At 49.8% G+C, this 17,248-nt stretch overlaps 22 pseudogenes; all 22 read right to left on the bottom strand.

Annotated features, from left to right (window-relative positions):
• Positions 1-266: 266 nt before the first annotated feature.
• On the bottom strand, positions 267-385 carry LOC143931123 (5S ribosomal RNA; annotated as a pseudogene).
• Positions 386-1,395: 1,010 nt separating this feature from the next.
• On the bottom strand, positions 1,396-1,514 carry LOC143931611 (5S ribosomal RNA; annotated as a pseudogene).
• Positions 1,515-1,622: 108 nt separating this feature from the next.
• On the bottom strand, positions 1,623-1,741 carry LOC143932585 (5S ribosomal RNA; annotated as a pseudogene).
• Positions 1,742-2,071: 330 nt separating this feature from the next.
• LOC143932361 (5S ribosomal RNA) lies at positions 2,072-2,180 on the bottom strand (annotated as a pseudogene).
• A 108-nt stretch (positions 2,181-2,288) lies between these two features.
• On the bottom strand, positions 2,289-2,407 carry LOC143931482 (5S ribosomal RNA; annotated as a pseudogene).
• Positions 2,408-2,514: 107 nt separating this feature from the next.
• LOC143931546 (5S ribosomal RNA) lies at positions 2,515-2,633 on the bottom strand (annotated as a pseudogene).
• Positions 2,634-2,707: 74 nt separating this feature from the next.
• On the bottom strand, positions 2,708-2,826 carry LOC143931378 (5S ribosomal RNA; annotated as a pseudogene).
• Positions 2,827-2,934: 108 nt separating this feature from the next.
• Positions 2,935-3,053, bottom strand: LOC143931666 (5S ribosomal RNA; annotated as a pseudogene).
• Positions 3,054-10,017: 6,964 nt separating this feature from the next.
• LOC143931121 (5S ribosomal RNA) lies at positions 10,018-10,136 on the bottom strand (annotated as a pseudogene).
• Positions 10,137-10,243: 107 nt separating this feature from the next.
• On the bottom strand, positions 10,244-10,358 carry LOC143931885 (5S ribosomal RNA; annotated as a pseudogene).
• A 107-nt stretch (positions 10,359-10,465) lies between these two features.
• LOC143931285 (5S ribosomal RNA) lies at positions 10,466-10,584 on the bottom strand (annotated as a pseudogene).
• Positions 10,585-10,690: 106 nt separating this feature from the next.
• Positions 10,691-10,809, bottom strand: LOC143931486 (5S ribosomal RNA; annotated as a pseudogene).
• Positions 10,810-11,350: 541 nt separating this feature from the next.
• LOC143932659 (5S ribosomal RNA) lies at positions 11,351-11,459 on the bottom strand (annotated as a pseudogene).
• Positions 11,460-11,794: 335 nt separating this feature from the next.
• Positions 11,795-11,913, bottom strand: LOC143932691 (5S ribosomal RNA; annotated as a pseudogene).
• Positions 11,914-12,426: 513 nt separating this feature from the next.
• On the bottom strand, positions 12,427-12,545 carry LOC143932567 (5S ribosomal RNA; annotated as a pseudogene).
• Positions 12,546-12,880: 335 nt separating this feature from the next.
• LOC143932613 (5S ribosomal RNA) lies at positions 12,881-13,000 on the bottom strand (annotated as a pseudogene).
• Positions 13,001-13,325: 325 nt separating this feature from the next.
• On the bottom strand, positions 13,326-13,434 carry LOC143931138 (5S ribosomal RNA; annotated as a pseudogene).
• Positions 13,435-13,541: 107 nt separating this feature from the next.
• LOC143932305 (5S ribosomal RNA) lies at positions 13,542-13,660 on the bottom strand (annotated as a pseudogene).
• A 108-nt stretch (positions 13,661-13,768) lies between these two features.
• LOC143932369 (5S ribosomal RNA) lies at positions 13,769-13,887 on the bottom strand (annotated as a pseudogene).
• A 551-nt stretch (positions 13,888-14,438) lies between these two features.
• LOC143932657 (5S ribosomal RNA) lies at positions 14,439-14,557 on the bottom strand (annotated as a pseudogene).
• Positions 14,558-14,665: 108 nt separating this feature from the next.
• On the bottom strand, positions 14,666-14,784 carry LOC143931368 (5S ribosomal RNA; annotated as a pseudogene).
• Positions 14,785-15,119: 335 nt separating this feature from the next.
• Positions 15,120-15,238, bottom strand: LOC143931379 (5S ribosomal RNA; annotated as a pseudogene).
• Positions 15,239-17,248: the final 2,010 nt, after the last annotated feature.

Here is a 17,248-nt window from a genome sequence, read left to right as displayed (position 1 = left end):
ATTAAACAGGTCGTCGAAGCCAACAACATATTAAAAAATTGCCAACGGCACCTGGTATTCCCAGGTGGTCTCCTATCCAGCTACTCACCAGGCCCGACCCTGCTTAGCATCTGAGATCAGATGAGATGGTGCGCATTCAGGCTCATGTGGCCATAGACGATTTTGTTGGCCACTCTCAACCCTCTTGACAAATGCCAAGATGGTCACGTCAGCAAACAAGCAGAAAAATAAAACAGGTCGTCGACGCCAACAACATATTAAAAAATTGCCTACGGCACCTGGTATTCCCAGGCGGTCTCCTATCCAGCTACTCACCAGGCCCAACCCTGCTTAGCATCTGAGATCAGATGAGATCGGGTGCATTCAGGTTTATGTGGCCATAGGTGCTTTGCTGGCCACTCTCAACCCTCTTGACAAACGCCAAGATGGTCACCTCGGCAAACAAGCAGAAAAATAAAACAGGTCATCGACGCCAACAACATATTAAAAAAAAGCCTACGGCACCTGATATCCCAGGCGGTCTCCCATCCAAATACTAACCAGGCCCGTCACCAGGCCATCAGATCAGTTGAGATCGGGCGCATTCAGGGTGATGAGGCCATAGACAATTTTGCTGGCCACTCTGAACCCTCTTGACAAACGCCAAGATGGTCACCTCGGCAAACAAGCAGAAAAATAAAACAGTTCGTCGACGCCAGCAACATATTAAAAATATGCCTAAGGCACCTGGTATTCCCAGGCGGTCTCGCATTCGGGTACTAACCAAGCCCGACCCTGCTTAGCATCCAAGATCAGATGAGATCGGGTTCATTAAGGGTTCTGTGGCCGAAGGTGAGCTTGCTGGCCACTCTCAACCCTCTTGACAAACGCCAAGATGGTCACCTCGGCAAACAAGCAGAAAAATAAAACAGGTCGTCGACGCCAACAACATATTTAAAAAAAGCCTATGAGAGCGTGTATTCCCAGGCGGCCTCCCATCCAGGTACTAACCAGGCCCGACGCTGCTTAGCATACGAATTCAGACCAGATCAGGCGCATTCAGGGTGATGTGGCCATTGGTGATCTAGCTGGCCACTCTCAACCCTCTTGACAAACGCCAAGAGGGTCACCTTGGCAAACAAGCAGAAAAATAAAACAGGTCGTCGACGCCAACAACATATTAAAAAAAATCCTATGGCACCTGGTATTCTCAGGCGTTCTCCCATCCAGGTACTAACCAGTCCCAACCCTGCTTTGCATTCGAGATCAGATGAGAACTGGTGCATTTAGGGTTATGTGGCCTATGGTGATCTTGCTTGCCACTCTCAATCCTCTTGACAAACGCCAAGATGGTCACCTCGGCAAACAAACAGAAAAATAAAACAGGTCGTCGACGCCCACAACATATTAAAAAAGAGCCTATGGCACCTGATATTCCCAGGCGTTCTCCCATCCAGGTACTAACCAGGCCCAACCCTGCTTAGCATCTGAGATCAGATGAGATGGTGCGCATTCAGGCTGATGTGGCCATAGACGATTTTGTTGGCCACTCTCAACCCTCTTGACAAATGCCAAGATGGTCACGTCAGCAAACAAGCAGAAAAATAAAACAGGTCGTCGACGCCAACAACATATTAAAAAATTGCCTATGGCACCTGGTATTCCCAGGCGGTCTCCTATCCAGCTACTCACCAGGCCCAACCCTGCTTAGCATCTGAGATCAGATGAGATCGGGTGCATTCAGGTTGATGTGGCTGTAGGCAATCTTGCTGGCCTCTCTCAACCCTCTTGACATATGCCAAGATGGTCACCTCGGCAAACAAGCAGAAAAATAAAACAGGTCATCGACACCAACAACATATAAAAAAAATGCCCACGGCACCTGGTATTCCCAGGCGGTCTCCCATCCACGTACTTACCAGGCCTGACCTTGCTTAGCATACAGGTTCGGCCAAGATCGGGTGCTTTCAAGGTGATGTGGCTGTATGCGATCTTGCTGGCCACTCTCAACCCTCTTGACAAACGCCAAGATGGTCACCTCGGCAAACAAGCAGAAAAAAAGGTTGTCGATGCCAACAACATATTAAAAAAAAGCCTACGGCACCTGGTATTCCCAGGCGGTCTCCCATCCAGGTACTTACCAGGCCCGACCCTGCTTAACATCCGAGATCAGGCGCATTCAGGGTGATGTGACCATAGGCAAGCTTGCTGACAACACTCAACCCTCTTGACAAACGCCAAGATGGTCACCTCGGCAAACAAGCAGAAAAATAAAACAGGTCATCGGCACCAACAACATATTAAAAAAAAGCCTACGGCACCTGGTATTACAAAATGGTCTCCCATCCAGGTACTAACCAGACCCAACCCTGCTTGGCATTTGAGACCAGACGAGATTAGGCACATTCAGGGTGATGTGGCCGTAGGCAATCTTGCTCGCCACTCTAAACCCTCTTGACAAACGCCAAGATGGTCACCTCGGAAACGAGAAGAAAAATAAAACAGGTCGTCGACGCCAACAACATATTAAAAAACAACTTACGGCACCTGGTATTTCCAGGCGGTCTCCCATCCAGGTACTAACCAGGCACGACCCTGCTTAGCATCCGAGATCAGATGAGATTGGGCGCATTCAGGGTGATATGGCTGTAGGCGATCTTGCTGCAACCTCTCAACCCTCTTGACAAACGCCAAGATGGTCACCTTGGCCAACAGCATATTAAAACAAAGCCTGCGGCACCTGGCATTCCATGGCGGTCTCCCATCCAGGAACTAACCAGGCCCGACCCTTCTTAGCATCCGAGATCAAATGAGATAGGGTGCATTCATGGTGATGTGGCCGTAGGCGACCTTGCTGGCCGCTCTCAACCCTCTTGACAAATGCCAAGATGGTCACCTCAGGAAACAAGCAGAAAAATAAAACAGGTCGTCAACGCCAACAACATATAAAAAAATTGCCTATGGCACCTGGTAATCCCAGGCAGTCTCCCATCCAGCTACTTACCAGGCCCGACCATGCTTAGCATCTGAGATCAGACGAGATCGGGCACATGAAGGGTGATGTGGCCATAGGCAATCTCACTGCCCACACTCAACCCTCTTGACAAACGCCAAGATGGTCACAAACAAGCAGAAAAAAAAAGGTCGTCGATGCCAACAACATATTAAAAGAAAGACTACAGCACCTGGTATTCCCAGGCGGTCTCCCATCCAGGTACTAACCAGGCCCAACCCTGTTTTTTTTTTTTTTTAACATAAGGTTTTATTAAATTTTTATAGTACATGTCAGAACAGTGGTACAATCTCAGCAGTGATTAATATGGCAGTTTACAGCAGTAAATCAAGAAGAGTATTCAGAGAGAAAAGTCAAATCTGGGATAAGCAGCATATAAACATATCGGGTTACAACATACATTCAGACAGTGTTTCTAGTAAGCCAGAATTGCACTCAGAGTAAGATCCGTGGACTACACATCATCACGAGCGGGATACGATAATCTATTCCAAACACAGATCATCCCCATGTAACTTAAAAGGGCAGACAAATTCTCCGGCCCTCCCTACCGTTACCACCTTCCCAGCTAAAGATTCTTACACCATCTGGAGCTTAGTGATTAAGGGAGTGGTCTCTCTTTGGTCCAGGGGCCCCATATCTTATCAAATTTGTTGGGACAGTTTCTTCCTAAGTACGTCAACTTATAGAGCGGTAAGGCCGCATCGATCAGGGCTCTCCATTGGGAAACCGTTGGGGGACTAGGGTCCTGCCATTTGATTAGGATAGCTTTCCTAGCATAAAAGGCTGAATAGAATACAAATTGTTTTTTAGCCTGCGGGACTGGGAGCGTGTCCACAATCCCCAATAAAAGGGGTAGTGGATCACAGGGGACATCGAATCGGCCTATAGAGCCGATCTCCGACGCCACCCCCCTCCAGAAGGCCTGTAAGTGCACACAGGACCAGACAATATGGAAGAACGTACCAGAGGCCAAGCCACATTTAGGGCACATACCAGTTCTGTTAGGGTAAATTCTGGCCAAACGGTCTGGGGAGTAGTATCTGTCTCTAGAGGATATCATGAGGGGTAGATATTGCTGGACACCCTCCTCCCAATCCTCCTCCGCTAATTCTGGTATATCCCGCTGCCATCTGGAGAACAGACGGGAGACAACAGATGTATCTATACTATTTAGTACAGCATATAGGGTCGACAGCATTTTCTTTTCATTTGAGAGGGCCAGAATGGTCTCCACAGGGGTCGCCTCCAAAACTATAGCACATGGAAACTGTGCACGATAGGCATGCCGGTACCTAAAAAACATGGAGTTAGGTAGCCCGTGCCTACATTTCAGTTCATCATATGGAAGCAACCCCTGCAGGGAGGAGACATCCGCCAAGGTTTTGATACCACTCCGGGCACACAACATCGGGTCCGGAATGGTTCAGAAGTGGGGCAGCCGCGGGTTCCCCCACAGCGGAGTATCAGGGGACCAACTGTGCGGTTTCCCTATTCTGGTCCTAACTACATCCCAAACCCTCAGCGTGGTCCGCATCGAGGGAGTAACCCTGGGATTGGACTTAGGGCCTCTGTGGACCAGATTCCGGAGTTCGGAGTAAGAGCCTAGGAGTGCCGCCTCAAGGGTAGCTGCAGGGTTCGCCGGCTCAGCTGTCAGCCACCACCGCACCGTTACCAAGACTGCGGCCCAGTAGTATTTCACAAAACACGGTAACGCCAAACCCCCCAAAGAGAGCGGAAGCTGAAGCGTGCTCTGCGCTATCCTCGGGGTGCCGCCGTTACAGATAAAGGAAATAATCAAACTATTTAACTTCCGAAAGAAGGCCTGGGGAATATGCACTGGAGTTTGTCGAAACAAATAGGTGAACTTGGGCAAGACCATCATCTTATTTAGGAGGAACACAGCTCCGGGTCCTTACCCGGTTTGGGTATAACCACTATAATCGCCTCCGCCATGGACGCCGGTAGGGCCCCCCCCCCCGAAGAGACTGGATTATCATATAGTGCAGCCTGGGGACTAACTCGCCCCCATACTGTCTATAAAATTCTGGAGGAATCCCATCGAGGCCCGGAGTTTTCCCCTCCTGGAGTTCCCCCAGCGCCCGCCGAACCTCAGGAGAGAGAGTAGGGAACTGCCGTATTTGCCGGCGTATAAGGCGGCTGGGCATATAAGACGACCCCTAATCTTCCATTTTAAATGTTGGATTTGTGCTATACTTGCCGTATAAGATGACCCCCTTCCGACCAGTCTGTCAGCCTGCTGGATGTGCGGTAATGCTGTATGTTCAGTAGCGCTTTGTGTAACAGTTAACACTGTCTCACAGTATACATACAGTATACCGCGTTAAGCCAATCACAGCGAGCGAAGGAATTCTATTAATGAATACAAAGCCTGCTTGGATTGGCAGGGGCTGTAACATCATCAGCCCGTGCCTCTGACTCTCAAAGCCAATCAGAGCAGGCTACCGTATGTAGCCTGCTCGGATTGGCAGAGGTGGTTACTCCAATCTGAGCAGGCTTTGTATTCACTAATAGAATACATCGCTTGCAGGATTGGCTCAGCGGTGTATACAGTATTACCGCACATTCAGTAAGCATCCAGAGGGATGTTATGCAGCGGGAGGCTTGCATACAAGATGGCTTTGCTTTATACCCGGCGTATAAGACGACCCATGCTTTTTGGCTGTTTTCTTTTAGTGTAAAAGGTCGTCTTATACGCCGGAAAATACGGTGTATACGGTTCAGAAACTGGTCAAGGTCAGTCTCCGAGTAGTCTACTCGAGAGCTATAAAGATCGCTATAGTAGGAGATGAACCAGGCATTTATGAGTGAGGAGTCCACCAGCACCGTGACATCCAAGCCCCGAATACGGGCAATAGAGGTAATAGGCTGTTGCTCTCTAGCCAACCAGGCCAGCAAACGGCTTGTTTTCCCCCCTGCTCAAAAATGCAGTGCGTCTGAGCTAGTTGTTGCTTGTTCACCCCCGCCATCCTAATAAGCATCACCTCCCTGTAGGACGTTTGCATGTCTAAGTAGGTAACGGGTTCTGGGTGGAGGCGAAACGAGCCTCCAGCTCCCTGACAGACGCCTAAGCCTCCGCTAAGGTAATTGCAGAGTCGTGGCAGGCCCTAGCTATAGAGGATTGGTATGCCCCCCTAATATATGCCTTAAACGCATCCAACACATTAAGTGCTGAGGCAAAACCCGCATTTGCCAGCCAGTAAGTCTGGATATGTTTAGAAATCTCTATCTCCACCAGTGGGTCAGAGATCCAGTACCTGGATAAGCGCCAGATTTTCTCCGTGGGGGGAGTCAGCATTTGAAAGGTGCATAGCATGGGGGCATGATCCGAGATTCCTCTCGGAAGCATGTCCACCACCCGCACCCGTGAGAGCATCCCGCCACTAACCAACACCAGGTCAATCCGTGACATAGCTCTATATGATGTAGCGTGACATGTGTAGGCCCTCTCTCCCAGGTGTCGCCACCGCCAAACATCAGTAAGGCCATACAGGTCCGCCCATTTTGATAGCGGGGAGTCCACTCCACCATCCAGGGACATCCTATCCAGTGCAGGGTTTGGAACCATGTTAAAGTCACCCGCGATAATAATGTTATCAGTGGGGTAGCTAGAGATAAGGGAAACCAGAAGCTTCAACAGGGCAGTGGTGGCGGGATGTAAAGTCCCACAATTACCATTTCCACCGTGTCTATAACAGCATGCAGGATCACATATCTGCCCCCCGGGTCTAGTTGGACATTTAATATTTCACAAGACAGGGATTTATGTATCAATACGCTAACCCCTCGGGCATAACATGAGCAAGTAGAGTGATAACCCCTGCCCACCCACTGCCTCCGCAGGCTTAAAATCCTACCCCCCACAAGATGTGTCTAATGCAGGATGCACACATGTGGGCTATGCTGCTTAAGATAGGCCCATACCAGGGAGCATTTCAATTTATCGTTCAGTCCCCGGACGTTCCAGGACAGCAGCCTCATCTGAGTCATAGCGAGGTCTGCCGCAAGTGAACGCCAGGGGAGCACCAAATCCCTGGGCCCGAGTGGAGACAAGTATCACTCCGCCCCCTCCCCGGCACCAGCCTGGAGGCCCAGACCGCCAACAGCAACCACTGCCAACGGTGGGGGTCCCACCCGAGAAAGGTACCACTGCAAAACCATTCCAACATGTACAGTAATGTAAAATAAAACAACCCAAACCCCCCCTCCCCCCACCCTGCACTGCCGTTGGGGAACTCGGAGTGCCCATTCCCAAAACCAAAACTCAGCTCAACCGGAGCAAATCAGGTAGAACTCCTGCGGGGGCACAGAGAGAACTAAGGGGTAGCCCGAGGTGGAGTTGTGAGCTGAAAATTGCACGGTTGCTGACGTCCGCGCAGCACCAGCCCGGGAGACCAAGAATAGAAAACCAGCATAGATAGAGTAATGAATCAGGATCACTTGACCGAGGTTAAGGGCACATACTTAAAAATATTACAGTGAATTAAGGCATAAAACAATGACTGTAGCATATTGCTCTATTTGCATGAAGACTCTGTTGACGCTAAGTATTCCCCCCACCACCCCCCAACAATGTCCAGGATCCCAACTGGGCAATGAGTCCATACAGCTCCTAGGTCCAGCACTAGTAAAAAGCCAGGATCCGGGGAGAGAGAGGGGGGATGAGCCATGATGTCTCAGGCAGGGGGACAACTGGCCCAAGTAGTAGAGCTCGGGGCCCACACACACCTGGGCCTAAGGCACACAGTTCTCCTCAGTAGAGAGTTACATCAGGGGAGTCAGTAAATGAAGGATAATGATGAATTGAAATGATGAATAAAGGGGGGAGGGGAGAGAGAGCAGGAGACATCAGGGAACAACATTAGAAGCGTAGGTTGTAAAGGGCACCATAGTTACCGGGGCCTGGGTAGAGTGTCCAGCCATTGTGAAGCCTCTCCCGGCGAAGTAAAGTAGCAGGTGGACTCCCCACCCGAAGGCGTGCAGGGAACAGCATACCGTATTTGATGTTTCTCGCTGGGCCTTGACATGGTCAAAAGTCTTCCTGCCACTGGGTCATTATGGAGTAGTCCGGAAACAGCATGAGACGGGCATTGGCAAACCGTAGCTCAGGGATTTTCCACGCCTCGCGGAGGACCAGATCCCAATCCCTGAGGTTTAGTAATCGCACCAGGCGGTCCCCGCATAATGGGGAGAAAACACCGCTGCTGATAAGAGAGTGCGGAGAAGATGCTCAGCAAAGGTTGCAGGGTCTTCTCCCTCCTCCCCCTCCGGTAGGCCCACCACGCGGAGGTTGTTCCTTCTGCTCCTATTTTCGCTGTCCTCCGCTCGGGACTCCAGCGCCCGCACCCGCACCTGAAGAGTATGGAGGGAGGCACGGTGGTCTCTGAGGGCATCTTTGGTGTCTCCCACCCGTCGCTCCACCTCCCCCACCCGCTCCCGGAACTTGTCCATATCACGACGCACCAACCCCACATCTGTCTGCAGGAGGTAAATTTTTGCTGTCAGGGTCGTTTTGCACCCCGAGATAGCCTGCATCAGCGCTTGAAATCTGTCCTCCTCCACGGTGGCCGGGTCCTGCGGTGGGGTTTGGGTCGCCATGTTGTCGCCAGCAGGCGGGGTCTGCTGCTGCTGCACGAGCTGCGGGGACGGTACCAGGGCAGAAGAAGTCTTCCGTCTGGAGTTATGTTTACCCCCTCTCATGCCCAAAAGGCCAGTTCAATGATGCCAGGACTCAGATGTGGACAGAGGAAGGCAGGTCAGCATTAGTGGAACACAGACATTAGTATAGGAAGGCAGTTCAGTATCGCTATGTCACAGGCGATAGTGCAGGGAGGCAGCGTAGTAGTGCTGTGGCACAGGTGGAAGAACGTGAAGGCAGTTCAGGATAGCTGTGGCACAAAGCATAACACAGGGAGGCAGGTCAGCAGTGGTGAGGGACAGATAATAGCCCAAGGAGGTAGGTTAGAGCTGTCACAACATAGATGTTAGCTGGAAGATGCAGTGTGGCATGATGGTGGCACCGAGACTAGCACAGGGAGGCAGCAGAGCCACTTGCGGCACAGACGCTAGCCCAGGGGGGTGAGTCAGTATTGCTGTGGCACATATAGCATCACGGGGGTGCAGAGCAGTAGTTCTATGGCACAGATGGCATTACAGGGGGCAGTTCAGTAAAGCTGTAACATAGAGAGCAGTACAGGGGTGCAGTTCAGTAAAGCTGTAGCATAGATAGCAGTACAGGGAGGCAGTTCAGTATGGCTGTGCACAGATGCTGACACAAGGCAGGCAGCTCAACACCGCTGAAGCTCAGGGGGTGACACAGGGGAGGCAGCGCAGCTTGCTGAGGTTAGTGCAGTGGTGGTGTCTATGGAGAAGCAGGCCTGACCAGCAGATGCATATTACCTGAGGCTGTCCCAGTCACAGTAGGCCGCAAGATGGCGGCGGGCCCCGGACGTTCAAAATCGGCCGCCACGGGGCCGCTAGTGGTCGATGGGGGCCCCCACAGCTTGCAGCACACTCCAGGGGGATCGCTGCCAGTAAGATGCCCAGATTGACACCGCTCGGTCCGCCGATAGCGGCACGTGAGCCCGCGGATGGTGGAGGCCTCGTAGGCCTCAAGATGGCGGCGGGTCTCCGCCGTGTATTAACTCTCCGGTGCAGCCGATCCGGCCAATTTCTGCTAGTATAGATGTCGGGTCTGTCTGGTATCTGGTGTGAAGGATGTGGAGGGTCTCCGGGCCAGCGGCGGTGAAGGATGGCGGCGGATGGATGGAGGATCGGTGGAGCTCCACAGCGGCACGTCTATCCCCTTCTACATCCGGACACGCCCCAGGCCCAACCCTGCTTAGCATCTGAGATCAGACGAGATGGTGCGCATTCAGGGTGATGTGGCCATAGACGATTTTGTTGGCCACTCTCAACCCTCTTGACAAATGCCAAGATGGTCACCTCAGCAAACAAGCAGAAAAATAAAACAGGTCGTCGACACCAACAACATATTAAAAAATTGCCTACGGCACCTGGTATTCGCAGGCGGTCTCCTATCCAGCTACTAATCAGGCCCGACCCTGCTTAACATCCGAGATCAGATGAGATCGGGTGCATTCAGGTTGATGTGGCCATAGGCAATCTCGCTGGCCTCTCTAAACCCTCTTGACAAACGCCAAGATGGTCACCTCGGCAAACAAGCAGAAAAATAAAACAGGTCGTCGACGCAAACAACATATTAAAAAAAGCCTATGGCACCTGGTATTCCCAGGGGGTCTCCCATTCAAGTACCAGACCCGAACCTGCTTAGCATCTGAGATCAGATGAGATCGGGTGCATTAAAGGTGATGTGGCCGTAAGCAATCTTTCTGGCCACTCTCAACCCTCTTGACAAACGCCAAGAAGGTCACCTTGGCAAACAAGCAGAAAAATAAAACAGGTCGTCGACGCCAACAACAGATAAAAAAAAGCCTATGGCACCCGGTATTCCCAGGCGGTCTCCCATCCAGGTACTAACCAGGCCCGACCCTGCTTAGCATTCAAGATCAAATGAGATCGGGCGCATTCAGGGTGATGTGGCTGTAGGCGATTTTGCTGGCCAATCTCAACCCTCTTGACTAACGCCAAGATGGTCACCTTGGCAAACAAGCAGAAAAATAAAAGGTCGTCGATGCCAACAACATATTAATAAAAACCCTACGGCACCTTGTTTTCCCAGGCGGTCTCCCATCCATGTACTAAACAGGCCCGACCATGCTTAGCATCTGAGATCAAACGAGATAGGGTGCATTCAGGGAGATGTGGCCGTAGGCGATCATGCTGGCCACTCTCAACCCTCTTGACAAATGCCAAGGTGGTCACCTCAGCAAACAAGCAAAGAAATAAAACAGGTCGTTGACGCCAACAACATATTAAAAAATTGCCTACGGTACCTGGTATTCCCAGGCGGTCTCCAATCACAGCTACTAACCAGGCCCGAACCTGCTCAGCATCTGAGATCGGGTGCATTCAGGATGATGAGGCTGTAGACAATCTTGCTGGCCACTCACAAACCTCTTGACAAACGCCAAGATGGTCACCTCGGCAAACAAGCAGAAAAATAAAACAGGTCGTCGACGCCAACAACATATAAAAAAAAGCCTTTGGCACCTAGTATTCCCAGGCGGTATCCCATCCAGGTACTTACCAGGCATGACCCTGCTTAGCATCCGAGAACGGACGCTTTCAAGGTGATGTGGCTGTATGCGATCTTGCTGGCCACTCTCAACCCTCTTGACAAACGCCAGGATGGTCACCTCGGCAAACAAGCAGAAAAATAAAAGAGGTCGTCGACGCCAACAACATATTAAAAAAAGCCTACAGCACCTGGTATTCCCAGGCGGTCTCCCATCCAGGTACTTACCAAGCCCGACCCTGCTTAACATCCGAGATCAGGCGCATTCAGGGTGATGTGACCGTAAGCAAGCTTGCTGGCCACTCTCAACCCTCTTGACAAACGCCAAGATGGTCACCTCGGCAAACAAGCAGAAAAATAAAAAAGGTCGTCGACGCCAACAACATATTAAAAAAAAGCCTACGGCACCTAGTATTCCCAGACCGTCTCCCATCCAGGTACTAACCAGGCCAGACCCTGACTTTGCATCCGAGATCAGACGTGATCAGGCGCATTCGGGTGATGTGGCTGTAAGTGATCTTGCTGGCCACTCTCAACCCTCTTGACAAACGCCAAGATGGTCACCTCGGCAAACAAGCAGAAAAATAAAACAGGTCATCGACGCCAACAACATTTAAAAAAAAAGCCTACGGCACCTGGTATTGCAAGATGGTCTCCCATCCAGGTGCTAACCAGGCACAGCCCTGCTTAGCATCTGAGATCAGATGAGATTAGGCACATTCAGGGTGATATGGCCGTAGGTAATCCTGCTGGCCACTCTCAACCCTCTTGACAAACGCCAAGCTGGTCACCTCGGCCAACAAGCAGAAAAATAAAACAGGTCGTCGCAGTCTCCCATCCAGGTACTAACCAGGCCCGAACCTGCTTAGCATCTGAGATCAGACAAGATAGGGTGCATTCAGGATGATGTGGCCGTAGGCGGTCTTGCTAGCCACTCTCAACCCTCATGACAAATGGTAAGATGGTCACCTCAGCAAACAAGCAGAAAACTAAAACAGGTCGTCGACGCCAACAACATATTAAAAAAAAGGCTACGGCACATGGCATTCCCAAGTGGTCTCCCATTCAGGTACTAACCAGGCCGGACCCTGCTTTGCATCCGAGATCAGACGTGATCAGGCGCATTCGGGGTGATGTGGCTGTATGGGATCTTGTTGGCCACTCTCAACCCTCTTGACAAACGCCAAGATGGTCACCTCGGCAAACAAGCAGAAAAATAAAACAGGTCATCGATGCCAACAACATGTTAAAAAAAAGCCTACGGCACCTGGTATTACAAAATGGTCTCCCATCCAGGTACTAACCAGGCCCAGCCCTGCTTGGCATCTGAGATCAGATGAGATTTGGCACATTCAGGGTGATGTGGCCGTAGGCAATCCTGCTGGCCACTCTCAACCCTCTTGACAAACGCCAAGCTGGTCACCTCGGCCAACAAGCAGAAAAATAAAACAGGTCGTCGACGTCAACAACATATTAAAAACAATACTCCGGCGCCTGCTATTCCCAGGCGGTCTCCCATCCAGGTACTAACCAGGCCCGACCCTGCTCAGCATCTAAAATCAGATGAGAGCGGGCACAGTCAGGGCGATGTGGCCTTAGGCAATCTTGCTGGCCACTCTAAACCCTCTTGAAAACGCCAAGATGGTCACCTCGGAAAACAAACAGAAAAATAAAACAGGTCGTCGACACCAACAACATATTAAAAAAGAAACTTACGGCACCAGGTATTTCCAGGCAGTTTCCCATCCGGGTACTAACCAGGCACGACCCTGCTTAGCATCCGAGATCAGATGAGATCGGGGCGCATGCAGGGTGATATGGCTGTAGGCGATCTTGCTGGCCTCTCTCAACCCTCTTGACAAATGCCAAGATGGTCACCTCAGTAAACAAGCAGAGAAATAAAACAGGTCGTCGACGCCAACAACATATTAAAAAATTGCCTACGGTACCTGGTATTCCCAGGCGGTCTCCCATCACAGCTACTAACCAAGCCCGAACCTGCTCAGCATCTGACATCGGGTGCATTCAGGATGATGAGGCCGTAGACAATCTTGCTGGCCACTCACAAACCTCTTGACAAACGCCAAGATGGTCACCTCGGCAAACAAGCAGAAAAATAAAACAGGTCGTCAACGCCAACAACATATTAAAAAAGGCCTACGGCACCTGGTATTCCCAGGCGGTCTCCCATCCAGGTACTTACTAAGCCCGACCCTGCTTAACATCCGAGATCAGGCGCATTCAGGGTGATGTGACCGTAGGCAAGCTTGCTGGCCACGCTCAACCCTCTTGACAAACGCCAAGATGGTCACCTCGGCAAACAAGCAGAAAAATAAAACAGGTCGTCGACGCAAACAACATATTAAAAATTGCCTACGGTACCTGGTATTCCCAGGCGGTCTCCCATTCAAGTACTAACCAGGCCCGAACCTGCTTAGCATCTGAGATCAGATGATATCGGGTGCATTCAAGGTGATGTGGCCGTAAGCAATCTTTTTGGCCACTCTCAACCCTCTTGACAAACGCCAAGAAGGTCACCTCGGCAAACAAGCAGAAAAATAAAACAGGTCGTCGACGCCAACAACAGATTAAAAAAAAGCCTATGGCACCCGGTATTCCCAGGCGGTCTCCCATCCATGTACTAACCAGGCCCGACCCTGCTTAGCATCCGAAATCAGACGAGAGCGGGCACAGTCAGGGTGAAATGGCCGTAGGCAATCTTGCAGGCCACTCTAAACCCTCTTGAAAAACGCCAAGATGGTCACCTCGGAAAACAAACAGGAAAATAAAACAGGTCATCGACACCAACAACATATTAAAAAAGAAACTTACGGCACCTGGTATTTCCAGGCAGTCTCCCATCCAGGTACGACCCTGCTTAGCATCCGAGATCATATGAGATCGGGCCCATTCAGGGTGATATGGCTGTAGGCGATCTTGCTGGCCACTCTCAACCCTCTTGACAAATGCCAAGATGGTCACCTCAGCAAACAAGCAGAAAAATAAAACAGGTCGTCGACGCCAACAACATATTAAAAAAAGGCTACGGCACATGGCATTCCCAGGTGGTCCCCCATTCAGGTACTAACCAGGCCGAACCCTGCTTTGCATCCGAGATCAAATGTGATCAGGCGCATTCGGGGTGATGTGGCTGTAAGGGATCTTGCTGTCCACTCTCAACCCTCTTGACAAACGCCAAGATGGTCACCTCGGCAAACAAGCAGAAAAATAAAACAGGTCGTCAACCCCAACAACATATTAAAAAATAGCCTATGAGAGCTGGTATTCCCAGGCGGTCTCCCATCCAGGTACTAACCAGGCCCGACCCTGCTTAGCGTCCGAGATCAAAAGAGATCAGGCACATTCAGAGTGATGTGGCCATAGGCGATCTTGCTGGCCACTCTCAACCCTCTTGACAAACGCCAAGATGGTCACATCGGCAAACAAGCAGAAAAATAATACAGGTCATCGACGCCAACAACATATTAAAATAAAGCATACGGCACCAGGTTTTCCCAGGCGGTCTCCCATCTCGGTACTAACCAGGCCCAAACCTGCTTAGCATCCGAGATCAAACGAGATAGGGTGCATTCAGGGTGATGTTGCCGTAGGCGATCTTGCTGGCCACTCTCAACCCTCTTGACAAATGCCAAGATGGTTACCTCAGCAAACAAGCAGAAAAATAAAACAAGTTGTCGACGCCAACAACATATTAAAAAATTGCCTATGGCACCTGGTATTCCCAGGCGGTTTCCAATCCAGCTACTAAGCAGGCCCGACTCTGCTTAGCATCTGAGATCAGACAAGATCGGGCGCTTTCAGGTTGATGAGGCCGTAGACGATCTTGCTGGCCTCTCTCAACCCTCTTGACAAACGCCAAGATGGTCACCTCGGCAAACAAGCAGAAAAATAAAACAGGTCATCGACGCCAACAACATATTAAAAAAAAGCCTACAGCCCCTGGTATTCCCAGGCGGTCTCCCATCCAGGTACTAACCAGGCACGACCCGGCTTAGCATCTGAGATCAGACGAGATCTTGTGCATTCTGGGTGATGTGGCCGTAGGCAATCTTGCTGGCCACTCTCAATCCTCTTGACAAACGCAAAGATGGTCACCTCGCAAATAAGCAGAAAAGTAAAACAGGTTGTCGACGCCAATAACATATTAAAAAATTGCCTACGGAATCTGGTATTCCCAGGCCGTCTACCATCCAGCTACTAACCAGGCCCGACCCTGCTTAACAGCCGAGATCAGATGAGATCAAGGTGATGTGGCCGTAGGTGATCTTGCTGGCCACTCTCAACCTTCTTGACAAACGCCAAGATGTTCACCTCGGCAAACAAACAGAAAAATAAAACAGGTCATCGACGCCAACAACATATTAAAAAAAACCTACGGCACCTAGTATTTCCAGGTACTAACCAGGCCCGACCCTGCTTAGCATCCAAGATCAGATGAGATCGTATCAATGTTTGGTTGTTTGTATTGAGCAGTGACCTTTCTGTAACCTCTAGCCTCCGTCTGTTGTGATTTATTACAATGTACAGTAGGTAAAAGTACCTCTGCCGGGTTAGCCACTCATATCAAACTTTTTGAAAAAATCGTATTCAGTTTGTTAGATCTTTGTTAGATCAGGTTAGATCAACCGTTGTTTGCGTTAGATCTCACACAGAAGAAGCAATATTAACAGTTATTTGCAGGGGGGCTAACCCATCATCCCCCTTATCAAATTTTCTGGCCAAAAATCATTCAGGCTGATAAATATTCGTTAGATCCGTTAAGATCAAGTGGTTTTAACATTAGATCTCACATCATTTCAGAGATATTCTACATCAAAATAGAGATATTAGGTGGTACATATGGAAGGGTTAGCCCCCCCACATGCAATTTTCTGGCCAAAAAACATTCAGGCTTATAGATATTTGTTAGATGGTCTCCCATCCAGATACTAACCAGGCCGATCCTGCTTAGTCTCCGAGATCCGACTAGGTCAGGCTTTTTCTGGGTGATGTGGCCATAGGCAACTCCCCCCTTCATCTCTATCCACCCATCCCCCTCCATTCCTCACTGTGGTGTACATGCCTTTGTTTTTTCTCACATCAATTCAGTTTGGTTGTTTTTCTTGGATTCCCTTTCATCCATTACCTATTTTTTATCAAAATTCACAATTTATTCATTATTTGCACCACCAACATCCCCTTTATGGTAACCACCCACCATTCCGCAACACCTTATTTCACTGGGCTCTCTTTTCATCCGTTACATAATTGTTTGGCTCATTTACCTTATGTACCTCATTTCACCCAGACTCCAGCCCCTTGACTTGTAAATCTCCCCCAGTTGCGACGGGAGACCTCCCTCACTGCTGACGACCTGTGCCATGTGCACACCAGGACTTGGGAAAGCAGTCTTACACTCCCCCCTTTTCCCTCCTTGTGTAACATATATTGCTGAATTGTAGAATATATTTTTTATATATGATTGATTATATTGCCATTGATCTTGTGTCTATTAAATAGCAGATGTTTTTCCTGATGAATCGGGCGCGAAACTAGTTGAAACACTGTCCATGACCAAGTCACCTATGTTTAACAGTGTGGTTTTAATCATTAGTGCTTACATTTCCTATTAATCTTGTGACACTGTGTATCATTTCCTTACTAATTAACTCGATTAGCCTTTTACTAATACTTTTTGCCTGTGGTATCTTAGTGATCAAGTGTACTTCGTGAAAAACTCTATTCTCTTGAATGTGCTTCTTCCAATCTTTCCTCCACCTTATATACCTACTGAGCCTTACATATCTTGCATTCAAAACACTCCAATCATACCATCTACCCATTTCATATACACCTCTCATTGCCTTGCTAGGCATAACCGGGGGCCTTCTACTGTGACCTAACCATGCACACCTCATTTGTAGAGTAATCAACGTGAATCTATTTAAGGTTATCCCTTCCCTCAAGCCCAGCAACCCCCCCCCCCCCCCCCCCCCTTAGCCCTACCTCACAAAAAAAGAACAGCTAAATAGAAAAAATTAAAATAAGAAGAAGAAAAAAAATACAACATATATAGG

Source organism: Lithobates pipiens, unplaced genomic scaffold (assembly GCF_037356315.1).
Source record: "Lithobates pipiens isolate NorthernLeopardFrog02 unplaced genomic scaffold, aLitPip1_a1.2 Scaffold_25, whole genome shotgun sequence".
Lineage (NCBI taxonomy): Eukaryota > Metazoa > Chordata > Amphibia > Anura > Ranidae > Lithobates > Lithobates pipiens.
The sequence above is the reverse complement of the archived record's forward strand: the minus strand, read 5'-3'. Positions and strand labels throughout refer to the sequence as shown.